At 32.0% G+C, this 14,101-nt stretch overlaps 1 long non-coding RNA gene across 1 annotated transcript in view; it reads right to left on the minus strand.

Moving 5' to 3' along the window:
• Positions 1 to 1,635: 1,635 nt before the first annotated feature.
• Positions 1,636 to 14,101, minus strand: part of LOC116457846 (uncharacterized) — a 58,527-nt gene continuing 46,061 nt past the window's right edge. Inside the window, exon 3 of the long non-coding RNA XR_004245119.1 lies at positions 1,636 to 1,854. This is a non-coding gene — a long non-coding RNA (uncharacterized LOC116457846). The remainder of the gene's footprint in view (positions 1,855 to 14,101) is intronic.

Here is a 14,101-nt window from a genome sequence, read left to right on the forward strand (position 1 = left end):
GGAATTCCATCTTTCTTGCATTTGGTATTAGCATTGCATAGCTTTTTCGATCCATTTAACCTTTCTATATATTTATATTAAAATGAATTCCAACAGGAGATGTGTGTATATATATAATATATAAATATATAATACACAATATATAAATATATATAATATATAAATATATAATATATAATATATATTATATATAAATATATAATATATAATATATATTATATATAAATATATAATATATAATATATATAATATATAAATATATAATATATAATATATAATATATAAATATATAATATATAATATATAAATATATAATATATAATATATATAATATATAAATATATAATATATAATATATACATATATAATATATAATATATACATATATAATATATAATATATAATATATACATATATAATATATAATATATAATATATAATATATATAATATACATATATAATATATAATATATAATATATAATATATATAATATATAAATATATATAATATATAATAAATAAACAAATATATGATATATATGAATTATATATGTATTTTTGAGATGGAGTTTAGCTCTGTCGCCAGGCTGGAGTTCAGTGGCGTGATCTCAGCTCACTGCAACCTCTGCCTCCCAAGTTCAAGCAATTCTCCTGCCTCAGCCTCCCGAGTAGCTGGGATTACAGGCACGTGCCACCACGCCCAGCTAATTTTTGTATTTTTAGTAGAGACGGGATTTCACCTTATTGACCAGGATGGTCTCAATCCTGTGATCTGCCCACCTCGGCCTCCCAAAGTGCAGGGATTACAGGTGTGAACCACTGCGCCAGGCCTATATTTTTTAATCCACTATGACAGTATCTGTCTTTCAACTGAATGTAAATGCATCTAATGTAATTATTAAAATGTTTGAGTTTAAATCTCTTATCTTCCTGGTTGGTTTCCATTTGTCCCATCTCTCTCTCTCTTTTTTTGGTCTCTTCAAGAGAACAATTTGAAATAATTTAATAGTTTTTTATTATTCAATTTTGTCTCCACTATTTGTTTTACATCATTTTTTTTTTTTTTTTTTTTGAGACGGAGTCTCGTTCTGTCGCCCAGGCTGGAGTGCAGTGGCGCAATCTCGGCTCACTGCAAGCTCCGCCTCCCGGGTTCACACCATTCTCCTGCCTCAGCCTCTCCGAGTAGCTGGGACTACAGGCGCCCGCCACCACGCCCGGCTAATTTTTTTGTATTTTTAGTAGAGACGGGGTTTCACCGTGGTCTCGATCTCCTGACCTCGTGATCCGCCCGCCTCGGCCTCCCAAAGTGCTGGGATTACAAGCGTGAGCCACCACGCCCGGCCCATCATTTTTTTTTGTAATTGCTCTAAGATTTACTCTCTACATCTTTAACTTATCACAGTTTACAAGCAAATAATAATACTCTACTTCACATACATTCTAGGAATCTTACAAGTCTTTTGCTACTCCTTTTCTCCATATTGTAAACTCCTCAATACATTGTTACTAGTTTTGATTTAAAAAGTCAATTATTACTTATTGTTTTCAAAACTAAGAAAAGTAAACTTCTTTTATACTTACCTACATTTTTATAATATCAAATGTCCTCAATTCCTTTGTGGAAATCCACATTTCCAATTGATACCATATTCCTTCATTTAACCATTTATTGTAGTTTTAATTTGCTACCAACAAAGTCTCTCGGTTTTTTAATATAAAAATGTCTTTTGTTTTGTTTTGGTTCTCAGTTTTGAAAGATTTTTATTTTGCTGAATACAAAATTCCATGTTGATAGAAATAGAGGGAGAATCATGTAGGATAAGATGACTAGAGAAGCCTGCCAGTAATCAACACTGTGGAGAAATAGAAAGGGTGAACAAAGATAACAGAATTTGTCAATTAAAACATCATTCATGCTCCACAGGACGTTGGCTCTGTATTCTTCAGAATTAAGGAGAAAATATAGATAGTAGCTGTAGCTTATTTTTGCAAGAAGATTGGTATTAAAATTAGGAGGCAGAATAATAGACAGGATAGGATGGGATGGGATGGGATGGGATGGGATGGGATGGGATGGGATGGAATTTAAACATGCACACGCAAAACAAGGGCTAGTTGATAGAGAAAGTTTCAGAATCAAGTAGAGAGAATTGAATTTTGCAGTATTAGTTTTCTTTTGCTGTGTAACAAATTCTCACAGATGTAGCAAGTAAAAAAATCATTGCCCATTTATTAGCGCACCTTTCTATAGGTCAGAAGTCTGCAATAATGTGGTGGCGCTCCTTGCTCAGAGTATCACAAAGCTGAAATCAAGATTTCAGCTGGACTGACTTCTTATCTTCAGAGTCTAGGGCACATACAGCCTCCAAGCCCATTCCTGTTCTTGGCTGAATTCAATTCTTTCCGGGTGATGTCCTCATTTCCTCGTTGGTTGTTAGCCAGGGCCTGGTCCAAGTTCCAAGAGGCCACTGCACTTCTGGCCATGTGTCCTCCTCCATCTTTAAGCAAGCAACGGTGCTTTAAATCTCTGAAATGCTCTTTTGCAACTATCTGGAGGAACCTCTCTGCTTTTAAAGTAGTTATGTGATGAGGTCAGGCCCACAAGGATGATCTTAATGTCAATTGATTAAAACCTAAGACTTTTAATTATATCAGCAAAACCCCATCACAGAGATACCTAGATTAGTGTTTGATTGAATAACTGAGAGAAAATGTGTGTACACCAGGGACCAGGAATCTTGGGATTTCAGAGGATGGTGTATTAGAACTCTGCCTACTACACAGTACAAAAGGACCTGACCTAGTTAAAAATAGAGAAAGGGAGAAAGGTATTTCTTTCTCTACTTTATATGAGATAAGATATGTGATATTTTATTGCATAAAGGATAATGAAACATTAGGGATACTTTATGAAGAAAAGGAGGAAAGTTGATAAATTTAAACCACATGGAAAAATTAGCTGAATATTAGAAAGACGGGTAAAGTTGATACTTTGAGGACTATACAACAGAGTAGGTAATCAACATAAGTTAGCATAGGAGTCCAGACTTCTCTGAAGACCTTTTGGAACCTGGCAAGGATGTAGCTATGAAGAAATTAGAGATTTACAATAGAGAACATTCAAGCAATTAAGGGATCCTTAGCTGTTAGAGAAGTTATAGTGAATGGCTGAATATGTAGTTTAGAGTGATAAGTTGGTCAAGAGAAAACAGAAAGGCTCTGAAGTACAGGAAATTGTAGTGTTAAAAATAGGAAATATTATAAATCATAATGAAGAGAAAATAGTAAGTTCAGATATTAGAAAGTAATACATGATAAAAAGCTAGAATGCTGATCTTGAATTTAGATCTAGAATCAAAACATTAAAAATACATTTCTTTTCATCAGATGATACAAGTTGATTGTAATGACAAAACGTGACTATACGATGATGTGTGGCTAGAGACAAGGAACATTATAATATAATAATGGACATAATACCTAATATAATAATGTACATGACTGAGGAATTCTGAAGCCAGATGTATTAGTCAGGGTTCTCTGGAGGGACAGAACTAATATATCTCCTATTATATATAAATAGGAGGAGCTGAGGAGCAAGGACAGCCAGTCTGAGTTCCAAAACTGAAGAACTTGGAGTCCGATGTTTGAAGGCAGGAAACATCCAGCATGGGAGAAATATGTAGCCTTGTTTTTCTGCCTGCTTTATATTCTAGCTGCACTGGCAGCTGCTTAGATGGTGCCCACCCAGATTAAGGGTGGGTCTGCCTTTCCCAGCCCACTGACTCAAATGTTAATCTCTTTTGGAAACACCCTTACAGATACACCCAGGATCAATACATTGCATCCTTCAATCCAATCAGGTTGACATTCAGTATTAACCATCACACTAGGATAATAGCTTTTATTTTTTTTGTATTTTTTAATGTGGTTTTGTTTTATTCTTTATCCTCCTTATATATGCACATGCAAAGCTAGAAGAGTCAAGTAGTTTTTACTTATAACAAAATAGAGAATTCATTGTGCCCTCTCTCTCTAATTTGCCAGTCTATAGAGGCAACTATTTTTAACTTTTTAGCTGATTTTTTTTAGCATTTACGTCCATACTTCAAATATCAGAATTATATTGATATGTCTTGACTTTTTGTTCAGTTCTTAGGTATTCTCTACTCATTTTCTCCTATAAAGAAATGAGGTTTAGCACCTTTTTACTTTCATACACTCAGCTCTTACCACAAATGTTTACCTCTTTTCTTTTTCTCTCTGCATCTCTCTCTTTCTCTTTTTCTCTCTCTCTTTCACACACACAAACACACACACACACACTCTCACACTCAATCTTCCCCATGTTATCAGTATAGTTATGTTTGATTACATCGTGTTGTGTATGTAAATGCTATTCTAAGATATTTTGCATACTAAAACTATTTCTCCTTTCTTAATCAATTTTTTCACCCTCTGGAGTTAAAAATTACCTGAATTTTGCATGCTTTTTTATCATGTACTTAACACTAAGTCAAATCTAAGTTCTTCACCAATTGTCTAAATCTCGTTTTAAAATGCAACATTTAATGGATAAAATATATCTTTTGAAGACATCTCTTCTGAGGACTTCTAACCTGCCCCATTCTGGACTGATTTTCCTTTATGCCTGCCACACATCTATCTTTGTGGAATTTTCATGTTGCTGTGACCCAAAAGATGCTCTTTACTTTTTCCTATGTTTTCTATATTCCATGCTTCCATCTTTGTTGGTACATAACCTTATTTTAATGAAGCTCGTTTAGGGTAGTTTCTTGATAAAATTACCTAGTAGATTATTTTACAAACATTGAACATCTCTACCATAGTACTGATTTATGATTTGGCTGAGTATCAAACCCTAGGTTTTAAATAATTTTCCCTTAAAATCTTGTAGACAATGCTTCATTGTCTGTAGCTTCCAGTGTTGTTCATAAACAGCTTGAAGCCTTTCTAACTCCTGAGACTTTTCATGTGATTCATTTTTGTTCCCTCCCTGGAAGTCATAAAATCTTATCTTTGCCCTCAGGGTTCTACAGTTTCATGTTGATATACCTTGATATGGGTCCATTTTGCTGAGTCTGTTTTGCTGAGCACAGAGTGGGGCTTTTACTCTCACAACCCAAGTCCTTCAATTGTAAGAAATATTCTCATTTATTTAGTTGATAGTTTTCTCTCTTCAGTTTTTATTATTCTCTCTCTTTCTGGCACTTCTGTTACTTGGATATTATACTTCCTTTAGTTTTTCTTTCATTTTCTTATATTTTTTCACTTAATTTTCCTTTCTTCTTTTTTAGTTTTATATTTCTGTGCTTTGAAGGAGAGTTTCTCAACTTTATATTTGGATATTGCAATAGAATTTTTTAAAATTTTGCTGAATCCTTTTTTAATAAAAATGTCTTATTTCTCTAAGCATATCAATAAAATTCTTTTTTCATGCACAGTCCCAATTTCCAAAATTTCTTATTTTTTCTCTGTATATTTTGATCCTTTTTTTTTAACTTGGAAGTTCGCAGATGGCTGGTGATCCTTGGGTGTCTGCTAATATTTAAAGGTAGGGCATTTAAAAGTTGCCTTGGAATATTGAGCCCCCAAATGAAGCTTGTAACTGTAATCTTCACTATAGGTTATGTCACTGTTTTTTTAAAAAAAGTGTATATATGTTTTTTCTCTTGGCTAAGTAGATTCTCCATATAATGATCTTTTAATAGCCTAGAGGTTATAATCTTGGCTGCTGTCATTCTGGAAGATATGTTGGGGAGAGAGCTAGGGGATCAATATTCAGTATTATAAATGTTAATTTAATTATCCTATGTTCAGCAGAATACCCTACCTTCAAATGTCTCCCAGATTAGAAACCTTCTATCTTGCCCACCTCCAGTCTTTTTTTGGTACAAAATAAAATAAATCCTTTGGAGGTATGCAATGATTGAGAAGACCTGAGGTTCTAATTGTTTCTTTGCTCTTTTTTAAATTGCTTTTTTACTCATAGATTTTATTGAGGAATAACAGGCATGCAATAAATCCCTTCTATTGAAAGTATACACCCCAATAAATTTTGATAGTATATTTGCTCATGACCACACAACCACAATCAATATACAGAATGTATCCATCACCTGCAAAATATTCCTCACATCCCTTGCAGTCAATTCTTACTTTAGTCCTTACCCCAGGCAACTACTATAGACAATTTTGCAATCTATATGAATGTAATACAGCTTGTAATCTTTTGTGTCTTGCTTCTCTCAGAATAATGATTTCGAGACTTATCCATGTTGTGTTTACAATGATTTGCTTCTTTTATTACTGAGTATTATTCCATGGCATAAATGTACGTCCTTTATTTTATTCATTTAACTATAAATGGACTCTTGCGGTGTTTCTAATTTTTGACCATTTTGAATGAAGCTGTTGTGGACATTTGTGTATAGATATTTATGTGGACATATGCTTTTGTTTCCATTCCATAAATACTAGATGTGTAAGATTACATTTCTAAGAAACTATCAGTTTTTCAAAGTGATTGGACCATTTTATAGGTACTCCACATCCTTGTCAACACTTGTTATTATCCATGTTTATAATTTTAGCCATCCTAATGGGTGTATGGTTTTAACTGTTGGTTAAAGTTTACAACTACTCATCCTTGTTTTAATCCACCTTGCCCTCATTTCCATCAGAAAACTGGCACAACAAATTTTTAATTTTTTAATAGTATTCTGTAGTATAGATAAGGTTGTTTCTTGGATTTTTGCCATGAGTTAAGAGTTCAGTCTTTCCCAGATTGCTAAATCAGTTACTATCTGTTCATATGCTTTCTGTCTTCCAAAGTACAGTTGTGATGGTATCTACTCTACTTATCTTTGTCCTATATGTGGTCACATTCAAAAATCCCCTTATTTTTATCTTAGTGGGATTCTCGATGGGAATATAAGAAACAGGTTGTATTTAATTCATCATCTTCATCCCCCTGGTATTTAACAGGTATATTTAACATTTAAAATTATTGTCAGAGCACAGACAAGGTTAGAGGTAAAACAATTAATTAGATGTTAAGATAAATACTATGCAAATAATTAAAGAAATGATGATGTAATGCAAATAATGAGAGAAATGATGGTGTAAGATACGTAAGTGTATATTCAAAAAGGTATATATATTAAAAGGGAGTCCTTTTTAAAAATTATTATTATGTTGGCATGATAGTTTGATAGGGCCTTGAGGAAAAATAAGGGGTTAATATGTCCTGTTTTTCAGAGATCTGGGGGAAGTAGTAGGAGAATAAATTTATTGGAGAGAGATATAGAAAATATAAGGTACCTCACTAAAGTAGGAGAAGGACTACACTTACATTGAGGCATTTGATTTTGTTTTAAACATTGAGTGCGTTGTTGAAATAACAGCTCCTCAAGGTGTCATATTTGACATGAAATATACATTCAGATATTTTTGGGGATCTCGTTCAAAGTTTTGATGGAATAGAAAAATAAGATTTAAATAATTTGGATTATCTTGTTCACCATTCTGTGCTTTCAATGTATTGTTTTGAATGAGTGACATCAAAGATATACATTTTGTTATCACATTATACTTTGATGTGTCACATTATTTGTCAGTGTATTGCCACACTGGAATTTAAGTGTTATAGGAACCATGTTTTCTTATACAATAGAATTATTAATGAAAAAATTCAATTACTTTAACATACGGTTCAGTAGGAATATTAATGAAAAAATTCAATTACCTTAACCTACTGTTCAATTAAAGGAAGAGCTATATTCCATCGCTAAAGGAAAATAACAAATAATACATTTTTTCTACAACATAATCTCCTCTAAAGCGTTTTGAAACATAATTCTGAACTATCATTTATCTGGAGAAGTATAACCAGAATGAAGATATCCTAGAAAAAAATGTAATAGAGAAAAGTTTAAAAGAATCAGGATTGTTGAACCTTGAATAAATATTTAGGATGAGTGTAGTAAATCTATTAGATTACTTTACTCCAAAAGTTCTTATGTGAAAGCTGAGATAGATATATTCAGTGTACATACAGATAATAAATAATCTTTTTATAGGATGTAATATTCTGAATTGGGAGGGATGCTGATTATTGGAGCTCTTTGTAACTCTCGAAGAGCTTACTGATTAAGCTCATAGCATTATAGTCACATTCAGAACAAAGTATCTAGTCTGCAAGCTTAATCATACAGCATAAATGCTGGCCTTTGAAAGTTTCAGTTAAGCTACCTGCGTTTGAGAATGGCTATTTGAAGAAAAGTATCAATAAATCCAGGAAGCAGAAATGTAAAATATATGTTACAATTTTCTGATAGTTAAACTTGCTAGCTGTCAATGTTTAGTCTTTCATATATTTTTAAATATCTATGATTAGAAATAAGATAAACAAGCCTAAATTACTCATTATATTTTACATTTGATATGTGGAAAAACCCATCAGAGTTTTGAAGTAAAATTATATAGAAAGGGTTAAATTCTAAGCTATTTATGTACAAGGTTAATTCGTACCAGGTATTTACTGATGTAAAGCTAGGATGATATAGCTTAATCTTACATTCAGTTAAACCATATCACAAACTAGAAAGATTAAAGTGCATTGGGTAGCCACTTCTTATAATGGTCTCCAAAGAAACTACTATAGATAAACAAAGCTAAGATTTTAAAATATGCACTTGATAAACAACCTAGCATTCACTTTTATCTGCTTTATCAAAGTTGCTGTTTTAAAAAGGGGGAAAAAAACCCTAGTTTCTTATTTTAACAAACATCCAAATGCAACTGAAGAAGTTGGTAGGAACATTTTAAAGTTAATTTTTAAAGCTTTTACAGAAAGTTCCAAGTGGCAAGATGCAGTCAATATATCCAACTAAGGATTTTTAACTACTGTTAAATAATACAGTTTTTGCTTCTGTGTTTTTAATGGCTTTAAATTTATTTTCCAGTGTTTAGGCAATAAATCTATAATTTAAATGATAATTATATTTCTGTAAAACTAGATAGCAAAAATAATCAAGAGTGGTGAGACATACAATAAATCAAGCCATCAAATTGACATGGTATAATGTGAAGAGTTGCGTGAGACAAAGCAATATCTTCTTTGGGAGAAATTTTGAATGGAGCAGTTAAGACATGCGGTCTTACCTAGACAATAGCTCAAATAAACTAGCTACAGTCTTCCTTGTTTGTAAAAATAATGACATACATCACCAGTAGACCAGCAGTAAGAGTTTCCTGTTTTCCTTTCAAACTGTTGACTGTTAAAAACACACCTGTAATATAGCTTGCTATTTCTGCATTCACTTGTTGTCCATTGAACTTAATACATTAAAATTTCCCAGTTATGAATAAAGATGAAACACTCTAACATTTTATTTCAGAAAATGATTCGAGGATTGATACATATATTTCATTGTTGGTTCTGCCCTTAGTCTATGCAGCTATCAGATTTATGTTGCTTCCATAATGGAGACCATTCTGCAACCCGAAGATCATTTACTTAATAAAATTCACATTGCTACTCACCAAATACTATAACTAGATAAGCATGCACTAAGCCACCCAGCACCCAGATGAATTAAATTTATATTGCACTGTTTGTAAAAATTAAATCACAGCTTTTTAGTGATCTATGAAATTCTACATTTGAGAGCATTTCTGAAATGCTATACCAAGGCTTGAAATATTTACGTACTAAAGAATCTATTTCAACCCCAGAACAAAATGATTAACATGTTACATGGAAATAAAGAGGTAGCAATGGAACTTTATAATACAGACAGTGCCTGAAAATTTATTCTTTTTTAGACCAAATTAAATGGTGAGCACCTATATAATTTTTTTTTTCTTGATTCACTGTAAGGCAAAAAAAATCTAACTCAATTTAAAGCTACTTGTTTATAGCAAGTAGCATATCTATTAAAGTGCTATGCTGAGTTTCATACAGACCCATTATCTGTATCCTGTAACATGACAACTCAGTATAAACATACCTTCAAAATGCAGTCCAAGTGTATAAAGATTATTCACCTGATCATGTCTGAAGTAGAGGTGGTTATGTAATGATTTGGCTGCAAAAGTAGCCAAAGGCATTTTTAAGAACACAACTAGTCAAATGCTCCTGTAAACTTTTAGAAAGACAAGAATGTTGAAATTATTAATTAAAATGAAAATGTCAAGCTTATGTTTATATAAATGTTTGAAATAATTTTATTGTCTTAATGGTTTATGCATCTGTAATGAATTGACTTTCATTTTGTTTAAAATGTTTTTGTTTTATTGAACCAATGTTCAGGGATTTTTTTTTTTTAGCTGATGAAACATATAATCTTTTTGGGAATTAATTTTGAGAAATACCCTATGTGTTAGCCAGTTTTATGATCTCGAAGAAATCATTTCACCTTAGGATTTGAGGGAAGCTTACTTTTCCCATCCACCAACTGAGGAGATTGGACAGATGATTTCTAAGTCTTTCCAAATATTACATAAGCTTGGATTCGCAAAGTGCATATAATATTTAATTTAAAAAGGTAGTGTTTGTTAGGAAAAACTACAAACTGAATGATGATTGAGTTTCATTTTATCAAGGACTATTCAAGGAGGCAGAAACATCGAGAAGAGTGGAATGGAGGAGATGCTGATTAAAAAAGAAAGACATTACCTCATCACTTTTTCAAAACTGAAACCCTTCACCACCAAAAATATCATGAAGACTGAAATTAAAAATCTAAACATAAACTGAAACAATAGCATAGCAAAAGAAGATAATATGCTTTCTATTTCAGAAAAAAATGATTATTTAAAGAAAAATCAATATACTCTCTAGAATAGATGTATAAATAATTTACCATTCTAAATATAATGGATTATAGTCTCTAGAGTGTTTGTAAATACAGCTGTCACTCATAAATGAACATAAGCTGCAGAAAATTGAAACTTAAAAAACTAAAAAAGGAACTAATGTGTTTTAAATCATGTGAAATCATGAAATTAAGAAATTTTAAAGATGTAGTACATTATATGCTAGAGCATAGTACTCCTTAGTGAAATAGTCAAATATTCTAAGCCCACTGCATAACAGGGTAGTATCTGTAATAGAGGATTGAGAGAGAGAGAGAGAAAACTTCTTAAGATCAAGGAGTATCCAGTGATGGATGGCATGCCTGTGATCCCATGGATGGAAAAGAGACATTTGAAATGCCAGTGTTAGAAAAGATGGTACATGTTTTAAGAAATGCTTTTAAGTGTGGCAATTTTAGCAAAGAAAAAAATTGAGTTATTATTGTAGGATCTACACATAGTAGGATGAGAATTATTATTTTATCATAAAATATTTAACTTTTTCATTATAGTTTTCAAATAGGCTTTGAGAAAATTGTTTTTTCCTGTGTTTGGGTAGTTAGCCTTCTCCATAAAAATAATTATAGCTTTAACAAGTTCGTTGGACTAAACACACAAAAACACTGCAAAATCTGCACAAAAATAGTCTAAGTCAAATTTCTCTTAGAAATAAATTGGTTGTTTCCATGTGGAGAATTCCAGAGAGTGTGCAGCATATGGTGAACAGATTCTATAATTTGGATTGAAAGACCTTCAGTGCAATACATATTAAAAGATCATAGAATTATAATATGTACAATTTCATCAGAGTCCTTAATTTAGGTTGATTCTCACCCTCTATACCTCTCTCTCCTCCTCCTACTGATCACCCAACCAATGGTGGATATTAGGAGGCCATGACAAGTGACATAATTTATAAACAGGCACAAGTGTTCCAGTGTGACCTAACTAAAGCCATTTGCTGATAAACTACTTGGTATTGGGGAAAATTACTGTTTTCCCACAATTACTTGGTATTGTGAATTACTGTTCAGGGGAAGGCTTTCTGTTCACATACGTTTAACATAGTCCACTGCTATGTTAGCTTTTGAATTATTGTCTCCAAAATATGACAAAAGCATATTTAGAGGAGTCCCCATCTTCAACCAATTTTCAGTGTAGCCTCCATTTTCCAAGCTTACGTTGACATTACCTATTAAAATAACTTCAAGCACACATATATATTAAAAAGCCATTTTCCCTGAGGTTCAACCAGAAATTGCCTTGTTAGGAAAGACAATTTTATCAGTGTATTTTGAGTCATTCTGTCTAAAGTGAAAATTACATTGAGCAAAAAATCCACTAAAATTGTATATTTTACATTGTTATGACAAGAACTTAAAATATTTCACCTAAAATCTTAGTGAAGTGCTTCAAAACAAATGTCATTAGATATTTTTCTCACTTTCAGTTTTAAATAGACAGATGATTTTCTATGTAATGTTTTAATATTTAAGCTATGATGTTTACATAGATCACTAATAAAATACCCATCAAGTACTTACTGGTTCTTTGAAGAGAGAGAGAGAGAAAAAAAAGAGGACTTAGTGTTCTTTCTTTCAAGTAGTAAAGTTAAATATAGCCCCAACAGAAAGTCTGGGAACACCTAACATAAGCTAAGGTTTTTATTTACACCCCTTTCCAAAGAACAGCAATACATCAGTCTTTTACAAATAATCTATTTATTCATTTAAAAATATATTCTGAGTACCCTCTATGTGCCAGGGATTTTTTTTCTTATTTCAATTTCAAGCTTCTCATCAACTATTTTAATATTTGTGCCTATTTTACCAGGATTTAAAATTTTACTATCTTAAATATTTTCATTATTATACTATTTATAACAAATATACTTTTATAAGCTAAATGTATAATCAAAAGAATCAGAAGACTCTGCTGTTAAAATTTGATCATTTTTCTTGTTAATCTCCTGTCATATCTCTCATAAATGATACTTCTTCTGTTCTGAAATCCTCACTACATACAATTCTTATTTTCATTGTAAGAAAAAAATTTCTCAGCTTTTACCTCTAATTAACTGTTCAACTTACTACAATCTTACTTTCCCACTTTTCCACTGAAACTCCTCTTAATGTCATCAATAGCTACCATTTTGCCAAATGCTAAGGACTTTACTCTGTCTTTATCTTTAAAGTTTCAGCAGCCTTTAACAAAGGAGATCCCATGTCTTTTCTGAAATACTTCTCTCTGTTGGCTTCCATGATGCCAATATCTTCTGTTTCTTTCTTTCGTCACTAGCTACTCCTGCTCCTCACTTTTGCCTCTCTTGTTCTACCCACAACCTACATGTTAGCGTATCTTAGAACCAAGTGCCAGGCCCCCTCCTCCTTTCTGGCTATGCCATTTCCTGGATGATCTCATCTCGTAGGCTGGCTAAAATAACACTTATATCAGTGGATCTCATTCCTGTTGGATCTAAGGCCTTCTGTTATATAAAATATTTTATTACACTGCCATCTTTTCTATCCTCGCATAAAATTTACAAATACTGTAAATTACTTAGAGACATGATTAGAAAAAAAGTCAATACAGCAGCCTAACTCAAAGATAAAGAAAAAGATAAAAGAAAATTAATTTACAATAAAATAATATGATTTAACATGTAAATTTTTAGAAATATCTTTATTAGCAGACATATCCATAGGTAATGTTTGTACCTATTTATAATGAATTTATAAGTGAGACAATCAAAAGCCATTATATACAAGAAGCAAACAAATATAAAAAAGTGCAGAGAGGTAGAAATGGCCTTGAGAATAAAATCTAGTTTAGAATGTTATAATAAATACAATTCAATTGTATACGGGAAGAAAGTAACTATAATGGGAATAAGAAAAGTGGCCAAAGATAAATTTCAGACTGTTGAAGTGGAACCAATAAGAAAGTTTGATATTCTATTAAGGGACTTTTTTCTTAGTACTAAAATAATTTGTATGTTATTGCATGGTATGAAGTAATGATAAAGTATCTCAAAATTTCAAACATATTTTCTCTCTTAAAATTCTACCACAAAGGGAAGCCTACATTTAGTCTCTAGTACTTAAGGAGACACAGGACTCTACTTCAGTGGGCAACAGGGACTAGAGTATAGATAGAAAGAGAAGCAGAAATATAAGAGGATATAGAGAAGTTGTGTTACACCTCTGGGGACAGAACGTC

This window comes from Hylobates moloch, unplaced genomic scaffold (assembly GCF_009828535.3).
Source record: "Hylobates moloch isolate HMO894 unplaced genomic scaffold, HMol_V3 SCAFFOLD_18, whole genome shotgun sequence".
Lineage (NCBI taxonomy): Eukaryota > Metazoa > Chordata > Mammalia > Primates > Hylobatidae > Hylobates > Hylobates moloch.